Genomic DNA, 22,781 nt, shown 5'->3' with positions numbered 1-22,781 from the left:
CGCAAAATACGGCCGTGTGCACTCTCAGAGGTAAGGGTTACAGACGGGTTCTTCCTGAAGGCCTGAGATTCTTCTCAGAACCATTTGCTTGTGAAGAACCCTTTTTTCAAGAAAGTGTTCTTCAAGGATTGTTGAGACATCTTTCATCAAGGGTTCTTTGTACCATATTATAAAAAGGTTCTCAGTAGAATCCCTTGGGTGGTTTCTAGATAAAAGCCTTATATACAAGAGTACACAAGAGTTGTTGGTAGAACCCCCTGGGTGGGTTCTAGGTAAAACATTTAAAATTTAAAAGGGTTCATAGTAGAATCCCCTCTTGATATAAAACCCTTGAAATAAAAAGGGTTCACTGTAAAACCCCATGGGTGGGTTCTAGGTGAAAACCTTGTAATGTAACAAGTTGATCCGCCTGGGTGGGTTCTTGTTAGCACCTTTAGGGGTTGAAAACATTCTGGATGAACCCCCAGAGATAGTTACACCATAGAACGCCTCTTGTAGAATCTCTCACAGGGGCTTCTAGGTGACACCTCTCATAGATTGTTCTAGGTAGAACCCTTTATGTTAGGTTTGAAAGGATTGTAAGTGGAACCATTACAAAAGAACCAAAAAGTTTTCTCCTATATGACAACATTCTATGGTTCTAGTTAGCGCCTTTATTTCTAAGAGTGTACCTATTAAACACTTGCACACACACACAGAGGCACACACACACAAACACAGAGGCACACACAGAGGCACACACACACAGAGGCACACACACACAGAGGCACACACACACAAACACAGAGGCACACACAGGCACACACACACAGAGGCACACACACACACACACAGTGGCCAACACACCGCTCCTCCCTCCGGATCATCAGATCTTCATCTGCAGCTCAGTGTTATTCTTCTGGACGATTGATTTCCCTGATGCACTTAACAGCCTCCTCCCTCAGCGCAGTGTGAGGAGTGTGTGTGTGTGTGTGTGTCTGTACCTGCATGCTGAGGCCAGCTGTGTGTTCCTGGGTCTCTGTCCCTCATCACTATCCCTGTCTGACCCATTTTCCTCAGCACACCGAGGCCGCTGGGACAGCAGACAGACCGCATGTGAGGAGGAGCGTGATGATCCACGGTGAGAATCTAAATGGTTCGGAGGGAACAGCTGATGACACATCATACACATAAACACTTCTGTTGCTGTTAGTAGTTTTGTCATTGTTGCTCAGATATCCAGAACACATTTAAAGGTGGAGTAAACAATCTGGAGAAAGATGGTTGTTGAATCTCATTGTTTTGTTGAGGAGCTTGGTCCCAGCCGTTACCCTGAATCATCTGATATTTGTCAACCAGAGAATGAGACTCAGCAATCAACTATCTGTCTTACTCCACCTTTAATGTTAGACTCAAGGCTGGGACTAACCCTGTCTGGGATTGTCTGCCATAGAAAAGCTCAGGGAAGGGGCTGTGTGGTGCTGTTTATCTGAGTGATACATTTGACAAACAAACCAATTTGTCCTTCACTCTTGTAAAACCAAAGCATAGTGTTTAAAAACACTCAGCTCAAAACTATGGTCAGAGTTTGTTTTAGAGTGTGGAATGGGCTCATTGGGCTCACGACTGCAGCTCTCACCAGCCATCAATCTCAGAACCCATCCACTATGGTCTGATCATAATTTAGCCTCTGGGGGCAGCAGCCAGTGTTTTGAGGCAAGCAGTGTAGCCAGCAGATATCATGATCATGGATATCTGGACAAAGACTTCATCTTCCATGCAGCCATTGTTGTTTACGGTCCGATTTGCTTATATCACTAAAAAACTAATAAAAAGCTAATAAAAAGCTAAAGTCATCAGATGATAGATGAATAGGGCTTAGCTGGGATGTTGCTAGTGCTAGTGTGGCTGTGTCATTTTGCACTTGAATAGATTTTGAGTGTGACTTTAATGTTTTAATTTTACATTACAAACTGGATCGATCAATCAGTTTGCTTAACATGTCCATCAGACCTGTTGTGTTTGTGAAGTGCGCCCCTCTGCAAGCCTCTGCAGCGAGGATATTGCAGCACTGTCGAGTCACAGCCCAGGTCACACCAAAAAGTGGAGCAGCAGGATTTCTTAACAAGTTTTCTTGGCTGTGGAGCTGCAGTGGACAGCTAGTCTCACCACCTCACTGTTTACAGCACTAGAATCTGACAGGCTGAGTTCCATTCACCTTGGAAGTTGGACCTTGGAATGACATCACACTATGTTCCAGTACAAGTCGGCAGACCAAGATGGACATGGATGTGTTTGCTCTTTTTCTTTTACACTGTATTTCACATATACAGACACTGCAGTAACATGTCCACAAATACAAGTTGGACAGTATATGTGTACGACTGGTTTAATGAGACACAAAAAAACAGAAGTGCTAATTAACAGTAATCATTCTTTGGAACAATAGTGGTGATATAAAAAGCAAAGATCTTCATTTGCCAGTTGGTCTTCACTATGAATTTTTGCTGTGGGTGCAGACTTGTGCACCTGGTAACGATGGACCAGAACGTCTCCCATTGGAGAGCAGTGGTGCAAACAGTGGGGAGGACACACTGGACAGGCTGTATGTTCCAGGTGGCTTGGGAGCATTTAGGATCTCCCAGGAGGAGCTGAACAATGTTGCTGAGGAAGAAGACGCCTGGGTGACTGTGATCGCCCAGTTGCCACGGCAACCCAGTACCAGATAGGAAGTAAATGGATGGATGTATGGGTGGATGGATGGATGAATTACAACAAGTAGAAAGTTTTGGTGTCCAAGTATTTTGAGAGCTAAAATGTCAGATGAAAGGAGACAATGCCATTGTCTTTGGCATTTAAGAGTACACATTCTTCAAGCCACATTACATGTGTCCTTTCTCAGGACACCACCAGTCGTGCACGTAAGCGCTTATGCAAACAAGCAGACATACACACACACAGCAAGCAGCCTGTGTTCCCTGAAGGAACTTTGCTTTTTTAGCAATCCCTTGAATAAATAAACAGCACCGCCATGCAGCAAGACGTGTTAGAATAGGCTCAGAGATGACGGGTTTGTTTAACAAAACATGAACAGCAGGAAAGCAATTCAGCAAACTAATGTCAACCACTTTCCTGAATATATTTTAAGGAATATATGTTGAAGAAACACATTACATATGCAGAGATAAATTTTACTACAGGCTACGAAATATTCACATGAAATCATGATGCTGGGAGATAAACGTGTGCATAGAAACAACAACAAAAAAAAAAGATCGTCACAGCAGTAAAAGGACCGCAGGGAATAAAATGAACAACAAATATGGTTTAAAGATCAGTGTGACTAATACACAATTATCCAAAGCATGTGTGTGCTCATGAGATTAACCACACACACACACAAACAAACACACACACACAGACACACACACACGACTGAGACCATGGAGAATACACATGATAATCACTTTGTGAAGTTGGGTTCAACAAAAATATAAATGCAACATTTGTGTTTTTGCTGCCATTTGAAGTTGAGTGACTTTAGGTAAAAGAACTAAGACCTCTTCTGTGCACACAAAAGGCTTATTTCTCTCCAGTGTTGTTCAGAGATTTGTTAAAATCAGTGTTAGTTAGCAGTTGTCCTTTGGCAAGATAATCCATCCACCTGACCATCCACCCGAGTTCAGTGCCCAATAAATGTCTTTTTTCAAAATAAAACAGTGCATTTTAGAGTTGCCTTTTGTCGTGACCAGTGCAAAGAACACCCATGCAATTATCTTGATGTTTAATCAGCATCTCTACATGCCTCATCTGTCAGGTGAATGGATTATTTGGCAAGGGAGAAAAGCACACTAATACGGATTTTAACAAATACTTCAGATATGTTGAGTTTGTTTTTGTTGAGTGTAGTTTTACACCTTCATGTATACGACTCGTGTGACTGCCTGTGAAGAAATGAGACCCTGTCCTTCTGACACTCTAATGAGGACCTGGTGTTGAACTAAACAACCTTCTACATGATTAAATTTGTACAACTCATTAGGCAGCGGAGATTGAATATGCAGACGTGTAAGCGACGAGGCTCATGTGCCTTTGTGACCTTGCAGACTCTGAACGTACCCGGGCTCAGTCTGTGCATGGAAAAACACCCTTTGCAATCCTTAAATCTGCTGTGATCATTTGCGGCACAGACCAGCGGCAGCCAATCCTAGCTGCAGCTGTGAACAATATTCCCAGGGTGGTGACCAATCAGGACTCCTGTCATCAGAGCGGTAGAGTTAGACTTAACAATCGATTCATTTTTGCTGACAGCCTGGAGCCCGGGGCGAGAGTCGCACTGGAGGAATAGAGCTCTAACCTTCAGCTTTCCATGTAAAGGAAAAAAAGATGCTGCGGTGGTCGTGGGTGATTTAAGATGCTGCCCTCGTGAAACATAAATATGATAAATAATTTTAGCATACTTGAGTGTACTTGCTGTCAGATTAATCATCAGTATACTTTAAGTCTTTTAATGATTAATTAGCTGAAGTTTGCTATTTTAGAACAACAAATTTTGTGTAACAAATTAAAGTATACTTAGTCCACTACTACTACTTAGTATTTGGCTGTGCATGTACTAATATACATGTGTGATTAATGACATTAAAGCTCACCTTGTTTGTGTTCAAAGTACTCTGAAGGACAGCTTTAGAGAACTAACACTGTTTCAACAGCAACATAATTTATGGTAACATATCTGTAATCTGTAGTCTGTCAGTAACGTTTTCACAAATGATACATTGTGATACAGACATACTGTGTCTGTAAGGTATATTTGTTTTCAGTCCATTGAGGTTGAACTTAATGACATCTATTTTAATGTGCAGTTTTGAAAGTACACTGTAAATATGCTTTAAATTCCACAAAAGAGTGCAAGTATACTTGTAATAACTTATTCATTCCTGAATTATATTTCCAAGACACTTAAGTATACCACTTTTTTTTACCCGGGTGGAATTGTACCTTTGCAGTCTATATTTGTCATGTCTTTCATCATATGCAGCTTCTCAGAGAATATTGATAGTGTTGTGCACTTTTTCAACAGTAAATCAATGAATAATTACCGTATAACGCTTAGTATTCTCCTCAGCATTGAAGACACTGAGATTCATGTTTGCAGTAACCTGCACAGGAAAAGACAGGACACATAATGCATGGATAAATGCTTCATTATTATTTATGTACTCACAAATGTTTTAAAAGGAAGACTGTGTGATAGGATGATGCTGTGAAACAAAAGCCTTTTAATGTTGTAATTATGGCAGAAAGCAAGAAGGATCCAGCAGGACTTTTTCCACAGCAAATAGTGACGCACTTAAAAAGAATTTTTAAAAAGTACGGTTTTCAACAGCCTATATGTCTGTATGTCTAAATGTCTGAGTATGTATGTGCATGTGACTATTATTTCTCTAAAAACTGTATTTATGCATGCAGAAAGGCAAGCCAATGATGTCTATTGATCACATTGTACTTTCAAGTGAGGTGCATTTATCTCCTCGACTGTCAAAGTGCCTCTGGATGAAAACAATGACAACTGTGGGAAAAACAATGCGACGAGGCATGGAGGAGAGGCTGCTAAATGAAAGGAGACATTCCGATGTGATTAATCCGGGTGCCAAGTCAACCAGCTCGCCTTCAGCTTAGGGTAAGAAACACAAAGGGCTCCCAACAAAGAAGGTTGCCTTCATTTGTTTTTTTTTTGTTTTTGTTTTTTTTTCCTTTCAGAGGTACTCATCACTAGTGAGGCAGTCAAAAATAGCACGCTCGTGTTGCAAATGGAGAGATGAAAGAGTGAAAAAAGGGCACTTCGGGGAGAGAGAAGGCTTTCCAGGCTAATTGTGTGAGCTTCTGATGCACAGCGTATCAGCACACACGGTGTTGTGTCTGTAGACTTTGTGCCAGCAGAAACCGTCTCCTGTGGGCAGCTGTGAGGAAATGAACTGTGCCTAAAACAAAAACATGGGAGAATTTAAACCTCAGGACTTTTGAATGCGCTTCTGTTGTAAAGTGTTCCTGTATCTGTTAGGCAGAGGTCAGAATGGACAGATATTACACCGTATAGAAAGAATATTTACCTGTTAACAGCTATATATATATATATATATATATATATATATATATATTTGAGTGGCCAAAGTGGTCCCTAATATTTTGTTTGTGCAGTGTGACTCCCAACGTGTGACGTATTATCTTACATAATTTCCCCCTTTCCCATTCTGGAAAACCATTAAAAAATTAATGAAGCCTCAGAAATGGTTGCTCTCCAGACTATAAATTCCATTTTTAATTATTATGACGCATTCAGGCCGGAGGATTCCAAGGACTGCGCGCAGCTGAACTGCACAAGATATGAAAACGGTTCCTGGAAGAGGAGACAGCGAAGGTGAAGAGGTGCAGTTATAGTCAAAAGTCACAGTCAGAGGATAAATGACACATACTTCACAGAAAGAAGCAGCTCAATTATCATGCGCTTGGATCTCTCTTTTTTTCAGTTTGCAGGTCTTGTCTTTGCCTTAAGTTGAGTCAGCCCTCTGTAAACAAAATGCAGATACTTTTTTACTTGCAGCTGCTGTGCTTTGCCAGTGGTGGAATCTAACTATTTCCATTTTATGATATTTTTTACTTCCACTCAAATATCTTTATATGCAAATAGTTTAAGTATTGTACTTTTTACTCTGCTACATTTGAAAATGTTTGCAGATTAACAGAATATATAAATCAACTAATAAACAGGCAGTAGAATAATTGTTGGACACAGACACTGTGACATCACCCATTGATTTATGGACTACTGCTCTGAAGCCTCGACTTTCGGATCATGGGGGTCGCCATGTTGGTATTTTGCAACCAGAGCATGAGAAGCACCAACAGGAGCGAGGAGCTGGTGGCTGATGTATTGTGTATTTCGCAGCACTTGGTTTGTAGGTCTTGTGTTTTGCACAGGACGGTCTCATTGACTTGTCAGTCACACAGTAGTAACGACTTGCAACAATAAGCTACCCAGCAGTATATTAAGTAATTAAAGGTCCAGTGTGTAAGTAGTATTTATTGGCAGAATATGGAGCAAATTGAATATTTGTTTGTGTATTTGGTTATTTATTTATTTGTCTGGGACAGTGCACAGGCCAGAATTAACCAAAAGACATAATTCCTGGACAGATTTAATGTTGACAACTTAAAATCAATATAAAAACTAAGAAACAAGTTATAGTAATTATCATGGTATAAAAGCATGCTAATTACATTTAAAGCAGAACTCAGACAGACATAAGCAGAAAACAGATATTGGCAGCAATAAAAGCAAAGCAAATCACACTTCAGAAAGGAACATAATATTCATGCATATGTTTTCATTAGTGTATCATCACTTTTAGCCTTTAGCTTTAGAAAATCTAAAATGTGACAGGAGACTTTGGCTCACAGGTCAGTTAGATAGTTGAATGTTGAATCTCATTTCTAAAACATTGGTATCTGACAATCAGGGAATCAGGGACTCTCCGGAATTGCATTTTGATGCTCATATGCTCGAATGCTGCACTTTGGGGGTCGTAACACTTGTAATAGAGTATTTTAACACTGCGGTATTGCTTCTTTGACTTAAGTAACAGATCTGAACACTTCCTCCACCACTTTCCTTTGCAGATAATTGTGAGCAACCTGCTGCAGTAAAAGGATGCATGTTTCTCCTGTTTTGGACTGTTGGTGCTCCATTTTTACATAAGTGAATCTGACAAGGCCATCTCAATTGACTGTCCCGAAGTGCACTTTCATCTCTACTCTGACTTTCCAATCAGTGCAACACAGTTTGAACAGAACAGGCAGTAGTTTGTGATAAGTGATGCTACACAAATAGTCCTGTTTCCAAACAAATCTGTGACAAGATAGGATCATTACATGACTTTATTCTCCTGGCCTATTTGTCAGCATAACAGCTGCTAATAGATGTGAGTCTCAGTCCTGTATTTCCACATATTTTGTCCCAGGAGACATGCACTAGGCTTGCTCTTTCCTGCTTCTAAATGATGAATAGAACTGAGAGGATAACAAGGTCTAAGAGTCTTAGAAGATTATTGTGAATGCCAGACTAGTAAAGTGTATTTTCGAGGAAGCGAGTCATACACTGCATATTCTGGTCCAGATATGGCCTTTTGCCTTACACTGTAAAGACCAGGCCTTCTTTCATAACTCCTGGCATTATTGAAGCCCTTCATTATTCATGAAGTTATATAGCTTAAAATACGATATGAATAACTTTAGTTGGCTAGAAGACATATAAAATGCCTGTTGTATGAAGATATAAAACAACAATGCTGCCACTGATGGTTAATATAACAGCAGCGTGTATGGAAATGAGAGATTGCATTGCAAACTCGTTGAGGGATCTAATTTACTATGGTCTCTTAATACCATCATTCAGTCACATTCCATGATTTAAAATGAAATGAAACACTATTTATAATTATTGATTTCACAGGGGAAAAAAGTTTTGACGATAACGGGTGTCGCAATAAATAGGCTATTTTTGAGTCATTTAGTTTTATTTAGCCCCATTTTCAACTGTGGCTACTTCTTCTGCTGTTGCCAGAGAGTAAAATAAATAAATTAGCAAGCAAACAGAGAAGTTTTGACACTTAACCTAAGGTAATTAAACGTCTGACATAGATAAAAGAAGTGGACAAATGGTGGAGATGTTCAGCTTTTACCATGAAGTATGAATGCAACTTGACTAAACAGACCTAAACATTAATTTATTTTGTTTATTTGACAGGGAGAGTGCACTGTGTTTTAGCTGCACTAGAGATATCTATAGAATAATTTTCACTGCAGCATAAAAACACAGACAGTACATATTCACTATACTATAGCAGATAGCAGCGCTGGAATGGGCAGCAGAACCAGAGGTGAAGCGACAAAAGACGACGTTGATGGAGGAAGATCTAATCATGGCTGTGCTACCAAACTTGTCAGCTTGCTAGTTTTTGATCATAAGTAATGTACTAACAAATGCATGTGCACAGCTGTCCATAATTACAGCAGCAGTGAATTGAAGCCAAATCTTACATAAAGTTGCTCTAACTTTAATTGTTTTGGTTGTTTTATGTTGTTTTGGTTAGCTTTAAGAAAAGAAATATTTGGAGAGGGAATGTGTACTAGTACATTTTTAATTTTAAAAGAGGCAACTTATTTTTTTAAATGATTTGTAAAAATCTGGTCTTTTTACCCCCCAGATACCCCTAACCTGTGGTGAACATTTCATTGTACCTCTGTCTCATTTTTCCTGGCTCATCTTACCCCACTCTTCCCTAATAGTGTTAAATAACAAAACAAAACACATTTGGAACATGACAAGTGATGCTGATAAAGGTGATTCTCGTGTGCAGCAATACAGAAGTTTTTCATTATGCATTAGGAAACAAATATTCTTCTTCAAATATTATTCTTCATTCTTACAATGAGGAGCCATATATTAAACACTATTGTCATTTCTGTGAAAACAATCACTGGGTGGCACTGCTATGATGGGGACAGAACTAGCTAGCTTTTAGCAAACACTTATTCAGGTGTACCTCCATGCTACTTTTTTTGGCCCACTTTCCTCCATTTTGTGGATATATTTGTCTGGGTGAAAAGTGGGCCAGAACCTTCCCATGAGCCTCCACATGTAGACAGGAATAAGATTTATTACCCAGAATGCCCCACAGGGGAACACTGTCCCCTGCCCTGTCTAGGCAGAATCGATGAAACATGGAAGGGAGCGAAGAGGAGTAGAAAAGAGCAAGACGAAGAGGAGAAGTAACAGCTATTTTGGATTACAGCGCACCCAGGAGATAGAGAGAACATTTGGAAAAGAAGAGAAAATGCAGACAAGAAGAGGAAAGGGGCAAATAAGAGGGCAGAAGATCCTCCAGTTCTTTAAGACATATAGCTACATGAAGATAAACATAGTAGTTGTTTCTAGCCTTTTTTGATTTTTTTAACCCTGAACATTAAGTCATACTCATTCACCTCCCAACTCACAAGTTGCACATGCAAAGTGCTGAAAAGTTCAACCAAAGACAGTTTTATTTTAAAGTGGCTGTAATAAATAGTTTTATATTAACAACACACGGAGTGTGCGAATGGGACTGCTTGTTGTGATGAATCCCCCCAGTTCTATGGAGCTTTAAAACATCTTTGTGCAACTTTAATTTTCTGGTTCACTCTCAAAACTCTCATAAGTAAGGGATAATACCTGACAAAGTGTCCATTATCAGGTATTAATGATTAATTAAAACCTGGAGGGGTATTATCCCACTTCTATCATGGTCACTGCCCAAAGGAAAAAATATGAGCTTTTTTACTTCTCCATGCATTTTGCAATAAAAAATCTCAAGTTTTTCACAAACCATAACTAAGTTTCCGTGGTGACGCTGATGGTAGCTGACAGTTTGATTAAGACATGCAAAAATCATTACCATCCCTTAAGGTTCACTAATCCAGTAAATAGGATGAACCTTAGATGCGACTTAGCAATGGGAAATATTTCTAGTCTACTCAGTTCAAAAAAGAGACACAATTATGTTAGCAAGATTGAGAGTCAGTAACACTGCCTACGGTTCACAAACAGTAAATATAATTTGACAGCGTGTTTAACAACAGGACCAGCTAGCTAATGAGCAGCCAGCAATAAAACAAAGTGTGGAAATAAGCCTGGCTATGCGAGACTACCTGCATCCTGAGGAAGGGAGTTTTTTATTATTGCTAGTGATGCAAAGTATCAGTAAGTCAAAAGGCAAAAGAAAGTTAATAGGGCAGTGTGGCCTTCTTATCGCAGTTTGTGCGTTACAGTCTTCATACTGTGGTGTTCAGAGAACTGGTTGTACATTTTCTCCCTTTTCCTTTCAATTTGTCTTTCTTCAGCTGCATCCCAGTCATCAAAGTTGTCATATTCTCCAAATAGGTTGTTGTAATTAAATGTTAGCTTGTTAACATGTTGCATTAAATTGTAAACTGAGGCTTGGCTGCGTCCCTCATTCCAGTACATCAATTTAGAGTAGTGAATTGACAGTTTCACTGGAACTGCTTAGTAGTCAATAATTCAAGGGCACCCTGCCGCTGATCAGAATCGAGTATTCATCCAGACCATGGTATAGCATTGTTTTCAGCCACACCAGGCATTAGGCACACTACCTACTCAGCACCAAGCGGCAGACAGAAAAAGTTTGTGGCAAACATAGTGGAGCATTTAGTTATTAAATAGGAAGATATTTCCCTCACAAGCTGGTGGAGACCAAAAACAGAGCTAAAAGGAAAGTAAATATTGAACTTAGATCATCATGTGACCACAAACACAAATCCAAATGGACATTAATGTTGCTCCGTTACTCGTGGATATGTAAAAAAAACTTAAAAGTTGATGATATGTCAATATTGTGTTCACAGCTTGTTTTGGCTGCCCTCAAGTGGCTCAGAAAATGTGTTATTGCCGAATATTGTTTGAATCATAATCTGAGAGCAGACAAAAAGGGCTGTCCGTGTGAACGCTGAGCAAATAAAAGAGAAAACTAAAAAAAAAAAAAGAAAGAAAACAAAACTATTTAATGTAATCTTTTTTTATTTTCTTATTCATCATATCGCAACAGTTCTGAGCCACAATTTGAGAACCACTGTGCTACACCATAATCTTTATAGACTACCACTAGATATTAATAGGCTTTCTTTTTTAGCTCTGTTATTTAGGACTTTCTCCTTCTTCCTTTTAAACAGGTTTTAATTCTCTATCAAATTCAGAACACAGACACATGACATGACACTTTAAAATACCTCATCCACATGAGACATGTTAAGTGTCACAACAAAGTATGAAGCTTCAATCATTATGTCAGCTATATCACAGTCTTATGTGGCCATAAATCCTTTTACTTTAACTTTTTCTTGGCACCAGTTCGATGTTCATCACCTCATCCATCAGTTATTGACAATCTATCAGCAGACTCCGCTGTGTAATTTACTGATATGGACTCCGTGTAAATGGACAAAGCAATTTACAGCCAGGCATCAGAAAAATACATCAACAGATGCATCTTGTGACAAACAACATACTCTGTACAGTATTTGTAATAATATAATATTTGGAAGTATAATGTAGCATACAATGAAATTATTTAAATAATGTACAAGTACCTCACAGTGAAGATAAAGTGGATCCTCACTTTCTGAAGCTGGCTGCTCCAACTGTAGTCAGTTATATAACTACATTTTTAACCTTTTGGTTTTCACTGGTAAAATCCCAGACGTCTAGAAGGTTGTTTATGTAACTCCTTTACATAAAGGCACGGAACACCCGACCTTAATAATTATAGGCCCATCTCTGAATTATCATGCTTAGCAAAAATACAAGAATCTCTTGTTAAAAAAAAAATATTCAGCTAAAATCATTCCTCTCCACACATTCTACTCCAAGCACACACCAGCTGGGTTTTGGAGAAAGGCACAGCACTGTTACTGCCTCCACTTTTGTTTTAAAATACATTATTACAGCTTTGGGTAGAAAGAAAAACTGTACAGTTGATCTTGCATAAAATGGCTACTAATGCAGGATTTGATGATACATATCATGGACAGACAGCAGTGTGTAGTGATTGGAAGTAGCTCCAAATTTGTACAAATTGCAAAAGGTGTCCCACAAGGCTCCATCCTGGAGCCTGTCCACTCTTTATACAGACAACATTACATCTGGGTGTAATATATCTTAATGCTTATGATACAGTTTGGTACTGTACTGCGAATTATGTACACTCTGCTGTCGAATTAAAATAAAGGTTTTGAGTGCTTTACTTTAGTATGTGTACTTTGATACTTTCAACTACTTTAATATAGCAATACTGTAGTAAAGTCAGTTAACAATCAATTCACTAAACAAATTTCTCTTTGAATGACTTTTTTTTAATGATGTATTTTTATAGTAACTTTTGGTGACACTTAAAAATTTGCCATCTTTTCACAAATGATATGTCAGCATACTTATAATAATAACCTCATAGATTACAGCTCCCATTGTAAACAGAGAAAGACAGCTTGTCTCAATGTGACTTCCAGCCATTGTTGACACAGCTCATTGACAGCTTCTCAGAAACGGTGAAAGCAGCTCCTGGCTCCTCTGTTTGTTCTTGTCATCTCCGATAGACTCATTCAACAACCACTCAAAGTCCTCCTGATGAGCCACTGTACAAAGCGACAGTAACAGATGGTTAGCGCGTGTTTGTGTACATACAGCACATATGTAGGTCAGGTACACCACAGTCGCTGGTTGCCATGGGAACTGGGTATCAAACATGACTGCAATCTCTCGGAGAAAATCGACTTGTGGCCAAGCTGCTGCTCTCGCACCTCTCATCCCCTCTCAGCAGTTAACCCTTTCGGATTATCCTGCAGATTATGTGTAAAGTTAACATCGTCAAAACGAGCTCAGACTCAGCCTGCAAGGGTTTTTTTTTTCTCTGCTGGTGATGAGACGGGATATGAAGCATCACTGTAGATCAATAATCCAACACACATCTGGTCGGCCAACAGCACACTGGTGATGCCTTCACTGCCATTAACCTAAATGTTCTGTGCAAAATCCTAATCCAACACCATGACCTGGAATATCAACTCCAGCTCACCTCACACTCTCGGATCTGTTCGCGAATGCCAGTACATGACCTTGGGGATTCACAGTGAGCACAAAGGGATTCTCCCTGCCTGTCTCTGCCTGTCTTGCTCCATCACACACACACACACTCACACATTGTCCCCTTACACACACACAAACATGCACTCTGTATGGTAAGCGCACGTGATTGGATGCAGTGAGCTAGTGATGCATGTTGAATGCTGATGAGGTTCTTTGGGTGCTTTTTTGAAAAAAAAAAAAAAAAGGAGAAGCGGTAGAAAGCTTCCTCTGTGCCTGCAAGACAGAGAGGAAGGAAAGGAGAGAAAAAGAGGAGAAGAGGGGGGGGAGGAGAAAACAGAACTCCCCACATTATTCATCAAAGTCAAACCCTGCCCTCACCTCCTAATTCGACACGTGCACGTGTGCCCAATCACGTATAGGTGGAAATACTTGTGCACAATCACATATGGTTGATGCATTGCTGCCCTTTCTTATCACATACTTCAGTGTCATTAGAACTGTAGTGTACAAACAAAGCAGTTTACATGGCCTGTCTCTTTCCCCTGCATTGTCCCACCATGCCGTCCTGCGGTGTGTATATACACAAACCTGCTTTGTCCTCACGGCGTCCTAGTTTTTATGTCTGTCCAGGCTAATGAGGTGAAAAATTAGCTTGAGGCACACCAGGGAAGCTTTTAGGGTCAGCAGCATGCAAAGCGATTTTTGGTGTAAGATAGCTGCAGATAGGGCACTGCGTATTTATACACAGGATGAACAAAAGATCACACAAAAGGCCATTGATGACGTCAGTTATGTGAGGACAGGTTGCCAACTTCATCCAAAGTTGCAGAAAAACAGCAAAATAGTCTACATTTTTCTTATTGTCTAAATTCCATTAAGAGACCAAAACCAACAATTAATTGTTGTTTGTTTTTTCTGTTCTCCTCAGATGTTTCAGGAAGCAGCCTTTTTTAAATGAAATAATGTATTTGTTAGCACCAGTATCTTCAATAGAAATAAATGGGCTTTCGGCTGAGTGCCACAGTCAGTGCAGGGAAGTATTAGTCACACCAGTCCACTGTGAAAGTGTCATGTTTTGCCTCGCCTGGGTGTGAAAAGTACACATATCCTCATCTTACCAATAATACATATGCAAAGGTTTCTTCAACAGTTTGGTTATGTTTGATTAGACAGCAAAACTGTTTGGTTAGGTTTGGGAAAACATGATGGTTTGAGTTAAAATGACTACTTCCTTAAAACAGTTAACTTTGACTGTCTGACTCACAGGGGAATCAAACCTAGTTGTCATGTGAAAGTCCTGTGTTTTATTCATCCATGCACCTCATCCTACTTCCTTATGTGGAGGCTTTTTATACTGCGCTTGTCCTTTTTTTCTGTCATTATCACCTCTGCTGGTACTGCATTAGTGTATTTTTCACACCTAGGTGAGGCAAAACTTGACACTGACACAGTATCTTGATCTACTGGATCGAGAGGTCAATTATACACTTTGGCATGAGACTGGGCTTAAATATCAGGGAGGGACAAAGACATTGTCAGTTTTGCTTTTTTAAATGATATTTGTTGACAATTCAAAAAAAATGTTGAATAAACGTTAAGCTTGTCTTTTCATTCTTGAAGCCTTCAGTAGAATGTATTGCACCAGTGAACATAAATGTGAAAAATTGTAATTCTTCTATAGGGAGCCTTGTACTTTTTGCTGTTAATTAGTAATCGTGCCTCTCTTAAAGGTACAGATGAGTAAGATTTACATGGATTTGTTGGCAGAATATGTCACAAATGTAGTATAATATTCTTAACTATGTTTTCACTAGTGGAAGAGGAGGATTGCCATTTTGCATCGCCATGTTTCTATAGCAGCTCAGAATCGACAAAACAAGCACCAGATCTGGATACGGCCCTTTGCGTTACTCCAGTTATTCCAGTTTCTCTTGCATGCTTACAAAGGGAGAGTTAGACAAGGTGTTTGCAGTCTGCAGGCTCACCACTAGATGCCATTAAATCATACACACTGGTCCTTTAAATGTTAACAATGCAATAACTGGCTTAACCTCTAAAGGGACAAAGGACTTTAAAAAAAGCCCTAGAGAAACCCCTGAAAGAAATGTGCTAATGTTCAAGTTCAGTTATAAAAAAAAAAAAAAGACAGCAGTGTTTTTATGTATTCTGTATTTGTAGTGGAAAAAAAGTCTAAATTTCCCAGAGGTTAATCAATCTGCATCCAAGCAGAACTTCATTCAACAGTGTTGTGAGTCGAAATATTCTAATACTGCAGTGCAATATGCCCAGATTTTAGACTGTAGGTGGTCTCCCATGTGGGGTCTGGGGCAGGATGTTCAGTGGTTTTATTTGACCGTGCCCACTCCAGTATTTGATCTGTCTAGAAGTCGGTCCCATATTCCCAGTGGGTGAAAATATCCTTCCAAGCCTGCTGCTACTGCTGCTCCTGAAAACCATCTGATGATTGAGTCAGGCATGATGCTGACTCTCTTCACATCCAACAAAATGACTCAACACTCACATCCAATCACTGTATCACTCTGCACTGCAATCAAACAAGTGACATGACAGCACATTTGTCTGATATAAAATGTGCATCCTACTGTATTTTGCACTACTGGCATGCAGATTTGGATTACTTTGAGAAGCTTTTCATATCTTCCTGATAAATGATCCGCTACAACAACAACAGTAAATCATTTGGATTTAATATGAGACACATATCCACAGACAGTGTATAACCCATTTCAGAACCAAGGCAATGAACTGCTGTGGATAGGGTCAGAAATAAAAGCTATTTTAGCCACTGAAAAGGGTCCACCTAAAAAATTCAATACCATTTTAAGTGTGTACTATATTTAGAATATTTTCACCGCTTTACTTTGCAGACAGGCTTTTCTGATGAGAAGCCAAATATTGCTTTCTCCAACCCAACCAAACTCCATAGGCAAAATCAGTAATTTTACCTCACAGAACACAGGGGTTGCTGGGCCACCACTGCCTCTACTGGTTATTTGTTTGTGTTACAGTGAGACTTTGGTGAATCCAAACTATCCTTTTAAAACACAGAAGTCACACATTAATAACATATTGAAGCAGCGGTAAACCAGCAACCCCAGTCATCTGCCAGATAAAATTGATGATTTCACCTATGGAGTTTGGTTGATTTGGTGAGAGGGTTGTTTGGCTTATATATGGGGCATATCCAGTCAGAAAAAGCTGACCAACAGCAAGGTAAGGAGGTGAAAATATTCAAAATATAGCATACACTTAAACTTAAGTACATTTTGTTGTTGACCCCATCCATAGCACTACACTGTTTACCCTTGGTGCTGGTTCTCCTTCTCCTTAGTATAGGTAAGACAAATAAGTACCTCACAGAATAGTCTGAACTGTCCCTTTAAGGCAGCCAGGAACAGCATGAACTGCCATCCTCATGAACTGCTAACACTCCATTTGATGTATTACACTGAATTGGCATAATAAAGCCATGTCACTGTTGATTAATAGTCTGTCAGCTGAGATTCAATTGACCTTCTCCTCACTTACCTATAAGTATTAAATGAAACTCTAATTGACTTACTAATGATTCTGGTGGACAGATGAGCCTATATTAAATCTTCAAATTAATTAAGTTGATCTCCAATGTTACACTGAGTATACCATCTTTCCACATTATCTGCCGGGAAGAGAATTTTCCTCCATGAGCAGCGAGCAGTGATGAATCAGATGCAACAACATCTAAGTAGTGAGTCATCAAAACAAACCAGCCAAATGAATTAGATGTACCTTGTCAAAGGGTTGTTGACTCTTGAAAAGTGAGCAGCGTTTTGACAGGAATCCAATTGAAATGTTCAAAAACCCGCTCGTGCGGCAATGCCAGCCTTGTGCACACGCCATAAACAAAATGCGTACATCATTAACATTTCAGCTGACCTTTTTTCTGTGTCAAAATCCACAGAGTCACGTCAAAGAACATGAGCGAACACAACACAATCACCAGAATATCAGAGAAAGACCTTCCCCTGGAGGCAGAATTGCTTATAAACAGTTTCACCTCAGGGAATCTCACTTATTAGAGGCATTTTTGCTTATTTTCCCCAGCTGACAGTTTCATTTGGTCCACAAGCTTCAGATAAAACACACTTCCAAGCTTATAGGGCCATCTTGTGGCGCTAAGAGGTGTTAAACTCATTCAAACAATATAACTGGATCCACTGAAAAACAGAGTATGTCAGAGTTTGTCCATTAATGAAGAAATGGCAAAGAAACAGAGGCTGGAAGCACCATTGAATGGTAGGCATTCAGCATCTTACACATTTCTAATTTGTGATATACCACAGCTTCCACTATTTCTACTTCCTTTTAGCAAGTACATACTGGACTGGTTTAAGTTGTGCCTTTTTCTGACATGAAAAACAGCTTCTTCCTCATCTATCTTCTCACATCCTACATATCATAGTGGATAATCACATGTAAAGATCAGTATGGAGGCTTCAGTGTGAAAATATGGGTTTTCTAAATCAGAAGTTCTCATTTTTTGCTGCTAAGGACCCTTTACATGAAATACCAAAAATACACTGTGGATGGCCTCAGCATAATTTGACCTATTTTTTTTTATATGTCTACTTAGTTATGTGAAAGATTGTCACAAGAGAAATGTAGTAGAGAGATATTAGACATATATTAAAAATATTTGTACTATGTCAACACAGAACGAGCTGGTTCCCACCATTAATGGGTGGTGCATGCTTGACTCCAGCTCCAGTTTTGAGCCAGTGCCTTAGGCAGGGGTACTGACAGGAGATGGTATATAAGATTTAGAAATATTAAAGGTATAATATACAATGCACAGACATTGAAACATAATCCCTTTCAACCATCACTTATGACCCACTAGAAATGTGTAGTGGTGGCTGTATCTGCAGAGACCCTTCGTCCTGGTGATGAGACACAACAATAAACTACCTTTCTGGTGCAACAGCTCAGACAAATCCTGCTGATCCTACCTTTAAAGTCAGCAAACATGAAATACAAGACTTTCACCTGCAAGTGTAAAAACACTTTTAAACTCAACATATACAACAGAATTTTTAATAATTATAAATCATTAATCTTTATTTGTTTTTTTCCGTGCTGTGTTTGTTGTTAGGTGCCAACATTCTGCAAATTCCTTCCTTAAAGACCACGTGACAATAAAGCTGATTCTGATTCTGATACGGAGTAAATGGAAACCAAAAGGAAAATCATCAAGGATGACTTTTTAAAAACACCTCGTAAAAACATGAAAAGTACTAAAATGGTAAAGAATTATTTATTAAAAGAGGTCTATAACTGTAAAATAATGCTGAGATATTCAGATTAAATTCTTCAAGCAGGTTGTGATGAAATATTGTAGACATCAGGTTATTATTTGGCCTTAACCTTTAAAGGTCACAGAATATGAATAATATGTTATCAGATGGTGTTGGAGCCACAGTAATATTTTTTGTTTCTTTTGTTTCTTGTTTAATTGATTAGAGGTAATTATATATAAATACAAATGCAGTTTTGTTGTTTGTACACAGGGTGGAGCACGAGGTCAGAAACACAGGTAATACAGGTAAGGTGAAGGTGATGAGCAGCAGGTGTGTGGACAGGGCAAGCAAACAGTTTTTTGACCGTGTGTGGCAGCATGGACGTTTTTGGACAATGAGTTGGAAATGAAACTGTTGAATGGATACTTGCCTGTGATGGACACTGAACCTTTTTAATGGAAACCTGTTGGAGAAGAACAATCAACGTAATAATGGTTTACCTGTGTGAAGGTGAGCACATGTGAGAATAAATGGGTCACCGCACCCAAAGATAACAGCGTATTGGACACTGGTTTATTGTTGTTGCCAAGAACATGCGTCTGAACAAGTTCTCCCCGTCCACCCCTCAGTGGACTTAAATGTAATGTTCGAGTTTTTTATTGAAAGACTCTACAGATGGCCTTATTGGCTACAAAAATACAGATGAAAGGTGCATACTTAATTTAATCAATCATAATACCCCATCATATACAGTATATATTGACTAACAACAGTAACTAGCTGTCATATAACTTTTGCCTCTGAAATGTTGTGGAGGATTAAATTCTTCAGGCACATTGTGATAAAACATCATGGACATCAATTTATGATCTGGGCTCAAAAGGTCTCACAGACCAATCCTGGTCTTCAAAATGATCAGCAAAGCCTTCAAATCAACTTCAAAATTCAAAAAATTAAAAGGAAGGGGATATAAGACACCACAGTGAACACGTAAGTGGTCTTGTCTTTGTGCTAGAAATAACCTCTGACACAGACTACAAAGCTTGTTCATTCACATAAAGGTCCAAATACGATATTTTCAGTTCCTTTAATGCGGCAACTCACATCAGTTCTTTTTTTTTTGTGACCAAGGAAGTTTTTCTGTTACACTCACTGTTGGGGAAATTACTTTGAGATCACACTTTACTTTGAGATCACACTTTACTTTGAGATCACACTAGAAGAAGATGAACTACAGCAAAGCCCTCGGGAGAAATCTAGTTTGGTTAATTAAATATTAATATTAAATACTGTCTTACAAAATCACAAGATAATACCAAAAAATGCCATGATAGAGAAAAAAAAAATCGACTCAGTTAAGCAAGCTGCAGGAAAATGTCATTCAACTGTGAGTTTTAGGTTGCAGTGCAGTATATGTAGTAACATGAAAATGTTTTAGAGGGGCTTGGAAAATAGCATTTAAAGGTGAAACATACATACTTTGGACAAAATTTCAATGTTTGGATTTAAATATATAGGCAACACTACTGACTTCGGCCTAAATTCTACCCCAACCTGATACCGCAATACAGAACTGACACTGACTAAGTCAACTGGGTTTTTTTTTAACCCAAATGCCAAGCAATCAATAATTAAACCAGATTCTGGAGATATCTCTTTCAGAAGACATATAGACACAATAAACTTGAGAAAGAGCCACCAGAATAGACCAAATAGAAAATACCAGAACTTTACTGTAGCAAACTTTCTGAGGGCAAGAAAAAAAAAACCATTCAAGCTATAACTAAAAACTATGATAGCCCAAGTTATCCAACACTATGTCAAGTTTAATATTACAATATTTATATTTTATCAATTCATCTCCCAGCTGCACACCAACAATAATCTTTGCCCTAACTGCTGAATATTCATGACTCACACCATCATGAGTGTCACAGTTTCAGTGAGTTTCAGTTGCACAGTATGGTCACCGAATTTTAACATACTATTCAAAATATTCAAACAAATTATTTTACATTGAGAATAATCTTTTTTCTTTTCTTTTTTTAAATTAAATGTATGTAAAAGTTTAATCATAGACTACCTAAATTTCAAGTAATTTGCATGTTAATTAATGGCAATTCAACTAAATAAAAATAATACATAAATGTTCTTCCAAATCTTTAATAAAACTACAGTTATTTGGTTTATTTAAAAATCTGACTTTTTGCTCTTTCAGCATATGGTAAAGTCCCTGGCCACAGACTTACTCAGTTCATGTGGTTCCACAGGGAGGAGAAATGAAACTTTGTGCCTAGTGATGAAGTAATATATTTAAACAATGTCCCTGACACCAGATTTGTTGTGGTAATTTTTTCCTGAACGACTCCATGGGAAGCTCAAAGGCAACAAGTCAAATAAATCTGACCAGAAGTCTGCAGAAATGAGCCTTGTCGTGTTTTAGGTTTGTTCAAGTGTGGCAACATATTGAAACGTTTGTCGCACATTCTTCTAATTCTCAAGAGAGCCGTAAATCACCGCGCTCAAGAAATTAACTCCTCTTCCAGGAAATGTGTTAGTAGCCCTAAACTCTATTGATATTTATATTTAAAAACTGCTAAGCTTGAGATGCATGCACCAAAAATCAATATAATATTCTCAGACACTGAGGCTCCTAGAGGATTTACAATGATGGTACTTTTATTTTGGTATCCTCATAAAGAATGTAATATTCTTACTCCTACTCTCCTTCCTACGCTCATATTTTTTACAGTATAGTCACAGTACACATGCTGTGTCTATATGCAAATAATTTATGATGCATTGTGAAGACATATTAGATGAAACTAATGTTGATATTTTCAACCTCCAGCATGATTTTGCAGCCACTACCATTTTAAATTTTGGTCATATAAATGTTCTTATTTTTGCTATGAACAACACTTCAGAATTATGTTACACAAATTCCTTTTTCTTCTTCCTCTAATCTGAACACCTCACTAATATATATTTCATAAATAGTTATATTTTGATTATATTTTCCCTCCAAAGCCCCACAGAACAACCAGTTCATCTTTATTTCAGCTACAACTATATGTTAAAACAACTGGGTTTTGGCCCCTTTACAAAAGGGCCCCAGATTAGGTAATCACAGGAGCCTCTTTAGAGTCCTCGAAACTTATTAATCAGATGATCACAAACAATTTGACACATGATGAATTTGGGACTTGAGGTGATCCAACCTTGCCTTCACCTCATCTGAGGATTTGATTGATAATACATCAGTGACTTTAATCCATCCATCCATGGTCCGTAACCACTTATCCTGACGGGTCATGGGGGGATGGAGCCTATGAGCAATTTAGAGTTATCAATTAAGTAAGTTAGTTTTACTTTAGCAAAATTTTGAATGCAGTAATGTTACTTGCAACAGATTATTTCTACACTGTGGTATTTCTACTTTTAGTACAACTACTACTGCCACTGCTAGCCGATATTGTTCTATATTGAACAAATTTAATGCAGCAAAATATTAATTAAATATCATGGTTTAATGCAGTAAAATATAGGCTAGCTTATATTAAACAAGATATTCATTATCCTGATTTTTTACTTTACTTTTTTAAAGCATAAATCTACTTTAGATTATAACAGTTGGATGTTTAAAAATGTTTTTGTAAAAAGACCTTCAATGAAAGAAATTTCTTTGCAACAAGTTGTATTTACGCTTTAGTTTGATGCATTTATATAAAGTACAAGGCGTGTTATTTATTATAGATGCATCTGTTGATGTATTTTTCTGATAGCCTCAGTGGCCTACCTATTGGACCACC

This window comes from Lutjanus erythropterus, chromosome 17 (genome assembly GCF_056507025.1).
Source record: "Lutjanus erythropterus isolate fLutEry1 chromosome 17, fLutEry1.hap2, whole genome shotgun sequence".
NCBI classification, from domain to species: domain Eukaryota; kingdom Metazoa; phylum Chordata; class Actinopteri; order Lutjaniformes; family Lutjanidae; genus Lutjanus; species Lutjanus erythropterus.
Note: the sequence above shows the minus strand (reverse complement) of the source record.